We start from the raw sequence: 5,785 nt of genomic DNA, 5'->3' as shown, positions 1-5,785 counted from the left end.
GGGGAAACAATTTTCTACTGTACATAAAGAAAATTGTTTTTTCAATCTGTTTTGGTGTTAATAGAAGTCGACATGTTTAAAATTTTATTTCTTTTCTGTTGACATTACTTACATCAATCTTCTTATAATTAAATTCTCTACAATTTATGTTTAAAAAATGTATGATTTATTGCCAATTTTACAACGTTATTGTACGTCAAACGTAAAACAAATGTGTTTATTGACCCTATTTTTGGCGTTTTACACGGGATATCTTAGAAACTAAGAGAGGTACAGTTCTGGGACCTATTTTTTTCAATTTCCCAGCTCAAAACCTATAAGAAACAATTGAATTTGTCTCTTAATTGACCTTCCCAGAATTTCAGAAAGCCTTAATTTATCCGGAGTACCTGAAACACGGGCGAAATCTTTCACTCTGTATAACTCGCTAACGAACCGTTTTCGGAATTATGTTTATATGAAGTATTTTCTTATTTTTAGCCTCTAGAATGAGTTGTCAAAGTATTGCCCTATTCTCCTGAATCACTCTGTATACACACACACACACACACACACACACACACACACACACACACACACACACACACACACACACATATATATATATATATATATATATATATATATACTCTCACAGTTAATAAACAGTAGATAAAATTTAGAATAAAAAATCTAATACACAAAAGTTTTAAGTTATTTTGCTAGTATCAAAATTAATAAAAATAAAATATCAAATGAGAATTCTACAAGAATGATCTAAATTATCTATTTACAGGGTGTCCCATATAAAACGCAACCCAACCTTATATTGGTAGGTATCGAAATAATAAAAAGGCATGTGTAAATGTAAATGTAATTTTTATTATTACCATCCATTACCTTACATTTAGAGTAAATGTTGGAAGTGGCCGCCATCTTCTTGAATACAAGCTTCAATTCTTTTTACAGCGTTTCTTGCAACTTTTTTCAAAGTTTGTGGCTGGATATTTAATACAGCTTGTTCAATATTGACTTTCAATCGTTCAAGTGTTCGTGGTTCGTTGCCGTAGGCTTTTTCTTTGAGGTAACCCCGTAGAAAAAAATCCGCCGCAGTCAAATCTGGAGATCTTGGTGGCCACAAGCCTCGACCGACAACACGATTACCAAAGAATTCCTCGACGAAACCAGAAGTTGAACCTGCGTAGTGCGATATCGCACCGTCATGTTGTAGCCAGCAGTGTCCTTTTGTGTTCCTTGTTATTAACAGAACCAGTCTTTCTAAATTTTGCAACTAACCTTAATACTGATGTTTTGTTAGGAGCCGGTTTATCCGGGTACTTATGGCGAAACAAATCTTGCACTGCAACCGCTGATTTCGTACTGAAGTACGACTCGACAATGAAAACACGTTCATCTAGCGAAAACACTATCTTGTCTCTAGCAATACACTGAACGTTATGATTGCATTGTTGTTACTATCGGTAGTGTTCTACTGCGTCGCCGCGATGTTCAGATGTTGGACGAGTCCATTTCAGTAACGAGTAAGGGAGTAAGTTTGACTTTTGAAATTTCATGCATGAGTGATTGATGGGTTGCGTTTTATATGGGACACTCTGTATATATAATATATGATAAGATCAAATTTATATTATAAGATTGAGAAGCATTATATCTATGAATCAATAAAGATTATTAAATTTTTTTTAATCTTTCATTGTAATCCATTTTATAAAAAAACAAAAAAAAAAACAGAAGAATATATCTTTGTAACAACGCAGTATAAATTTTTGAAAAAATAAAGTTTAATTTAACACTGATAAAGAAACATTTACTAAGTGGTAATAGCAGATTCATAGTTGATTTTGTATATAAAAAAAAAGCATCTAAAAACATAAACGACTTATTTAAAAAAAGATTTTTTGATTGATCAAAGAGAAATTGAACGATTTTAAACACATAACCTTTAATTATACAAATATTCTTCTGACTTTTAAAAGAATGGCAGTAAAAATAAAACCATGATTTCACCTTCTCCTCCGAGTGGGACCATATGATAGAAGAGAGTGTATTAACGCAAGATATAACATTATTACTTTCCTTATATCAACTACGCATATATAACTGCTACTGAGAAAATAAGGTATGGTGATCGGTCAAAACTTTAGGTATGGGAATTTCATAACGATGACGTTTTATAATCTTCTCACAATGAATAACAAACAAATTTGAAAATTCAAGAAAGGTATACTTAATAACGTATATTATGCTGTCCTGTATTTTGATAAATAACTCCGGACTGGATGATATTAAACATTTTAATTTGGCAGTAAAATTTCTATACCCATGGAGCATTAATATTATTAAATTTTTAATTTAATATTTTTTTTTTGTCGTCATTCATTTGATCAGTTTGATGCAGCTCTCCAAGATTCCCTATCTAGTGCCAGTCGTTTCATTTCAGTATAACCCCTACATCCTACATCCCTAATAATTTGTTTTAAATATTTCAAACATTGCTTGCCAGCACAATTTTTCCCTTCTACCTGTACCTCCAAAATGAAAGCGAATATTCCAAGATGCCTTAATATGTGGCCTCTCTTCTATTAACTATATTTTTCCAAATTCTTCTTTCTTGATCGATTTGCCGCAACATCTCTTAATTTGTCACTTTATCCACCCGTCTGATTTTTAAAATTCTCCTATAGCACCACATTTCAAAAGCTTGTAATCTTTTCTTCTCGGGTACTCCGATCGTCCAAGTTACACTTCCATATAAAGCGACACTCCAAACGTATATTTTCAAAAATCTTTTCCTGACGTTTAAATTAATTTTTGATGTAAACAAATTATATTTCTGTCTGGAGGCTCATTTCGCCTGTGCTATTCGGCATTTTATATCGTTCCTGCTTCGTCCATCTTTAATAATTCTACTTCCCAAATAACAAAATTCTTCTACTTCATAATCTTTTCTCCTCTTGTTTTCACATTCAGTGGTCCATCTTCGTTATTTCTACTACATTTCATTACTTTTGTTTTGTTCTTCTTTATTTTCATGCGATAGTTCTTGCGTAGGAGTTGATCCATGCCGTTCATTGTTCCTTCTAAATCCTTTTTACCATTGGCTAGAATTACTATATCATCAGCAAATCGTAGCATCTTTATCTTTTCACCTTGTCCTTTTATTCCGGATCTAAATTGTTATTTAACATCATTAACTGCTAGTTCCATGTAAAGATTAAAAAGTAACGGAGATAGGGAACATCCTTGTCGGACTCCCTTTCTTATTACGGCTTCTTTCTTATGTTCTTCAATTGTTACTGTTGCTGTTTGGTTCCTGTACATGTTAGCAATTGTTCTTCTATCTCTGTATTTGAACCATAATTTTTTTTAAAATGCTGAACATTTTATTCCAGTCTACGTTATCGAATGCCTTTTCTAGGTCTACAAATGCCAAGTATGTCGGTTTGTTTTTCTTTAATCTTCCTTCTACTATTAATCAGAGGCCTAAAATTGCTTCCCTTGTCCCTATCCTTTTCCTGAAACCAAATCGGTGTTCTCCTAACACTTCTTCCACTCTCCTCTCAATTCTTCTGTATAAAATTCTAGTTAAGATTTTTGATGCATGACTAGTTAAACTAATTGTTCTGTATTCTTCACATTTATTTAAAATATTCCAAACGTACAATACGATAATTTGTAAACATTATATTACATAAATTGGTATCAATAAAAAATAATAAGAAACTGATTTGTACGAATGAATCAACAAATTTAATAAAAAAATAAAAATAAATAAAAAGAGGTGGTGAAACAAGATGAAAATAGATATTTTATTTTGTATTAAAAGTAGATTCAATGAACTTATGTAATGAATTAATTATTTATAAAAAATAAAACAATCGAATAAAAATAAATAAATAGTTAGAAAGAGAAAAAAATTCGTATAATCGTTTAAATAAATGAAAATTATCGCATAATAACATAAATCAAAATTACGGACAATGTTTTTATATATAATAATAAATTACTATGCTAATCAATTAATGTTCAATTATAAATTAACAAGAAAAATAATATGATTATGATGCAATTCTAAAGGCAGGAAAAGATAAGACCATATAAATTATCAATTAATTAAAATTTATTTACGAACATATATTTTCTCACATTATTTTAAATTATTTAATCAATTTCTATGTACTAATAAAAATGCTTTCTTAAAAACGATGTTCTAAATTTTGAAATGTACTCGAAATAAAAATTATATGTTTAAATGTATTACAGAAAATTATTCACGTAAAATGTAAAAAAAAAAGAAATAGGATGTGATTTACTGGTGAAAATAAAGAAAAAAAATAAGGTGACCATGCTGATGTCAACGATGGAAATAAGATTTTAACGGTTGAATGTCGAAGGTTCTGAAATTCAAATAATAGTAAAAGATAGTCGTTTTTATATATATTTGAATACTATAAAAGGATGCTTATTTAGATTAAATCAGAAAAATAGGACAGAACCTTTGCTTAAAGTTGAACGCAGGATTCTTAGAACCTGTTTTTTTTTGTCTTCAGTCATTTGACTGGTTTGATGCAGCTCTCCAAGATTCCCTATCTAATGCTAGTCGTTTCATTTCATTCATTTCAGTATACCCTCTACATCCTATATCCCTAACAATTTGTTTTACATATTCCAAACGTGGCCTGCCTACACAATTTTTCCCTTCTACCTGTCCTTCCAAAATTAAAGCGACTATTCCAGGATGCCTTAGTATGTGGCCTATAAGTCTGTCTCTTCTTTTAACTATATTTTTCCAAATGCTTCTTTCTTCATCTATTTGCCGCAATACCTCTTCATTTGTCACTTTATCCACCCATCTGATTTTTAACATTCTCCTATAGCACCGCATTTCAAAAGCTTCTAATCTCAGATACTACGATTGTCCAAGTTTCACTTCCATATAAAGCGACACTCCAAACATACACTTTCAAAAATCTGTTTTCTGACATTTAAATTAATTCTTGATGTAAACAAATTATATTTCTTACTGAAGGCTCGTTTCGCTTGTGCTATTCGGAATTTTATATCGCTCCTGCTTCGTCCATCTTTAGTAATTCTACTTCCCAAATAACAAAATTCTTCTACCTCCTTAATCTTTTCTCCTCCTATTTTCACATTCAGCGGTCCATCTTTGTTATTTCTACTACATTTCATTACTTTTGTTTTGTTCTTGTTTATTTTCATGCGATAGTTCTTGCGTAGGACTTCATCTATGCCGTTCATTGTTTCTTCTAAATCCTTTTTATTCTCGGCTAGAATTACTATATCATCAGCAAATCGTAGCATCTTTATCTTTTCACCTTGTACTGTTACTCCGAATCTAAATTGTTCTTTAACATCATTAAATGCTAGTTCCATGTAAAGATTAAAAAGTAACGGAGACAGGGAACACCCTTGTCGGACTCCCTTTCTTATTACGGCTTCGTTCTTATGTTCTTCAATTGTTACTGTTGCTGTTTGGTTCCTGTACATGTTAGCAATTGTTCTTAGAATCTGCATAAACAAAAAAATATATAAACACGAAAATCAGTACAGATTATCGCCTAATAAATTTCTGTACGAAAACTTGGAATCCTTAATCGATACTATGAAAAAGAAGCGAATTTCTTTCTGTGCACACTTATTACGATTACGGCAGGATAGGATTACTAAGAGAATTATCGATCGATTTTGGTCTTTAAAAAATCCGCCGTTATGGATCAAAGAAATTAAAGAAGACGTACAAGAATTAAATTTGACTTACGAAGAT

Source organism: Lycorma delicatula, chromosome 1, assembly GCF_047948215.1.
Source record: "Lycorma delicatula isolate Av1 chromosome 1, ASM4794821v1, whole genome shotgun sequence".
Lineage (NCBI taxonomy): Eukaryota > Metazoa > Arthropoda > Insecta > Hemiptera > Fulgoridae > Lycorma > Lycorma delicatula.
Note: the sequence above shows the minus strand (reverse complement) of the source record.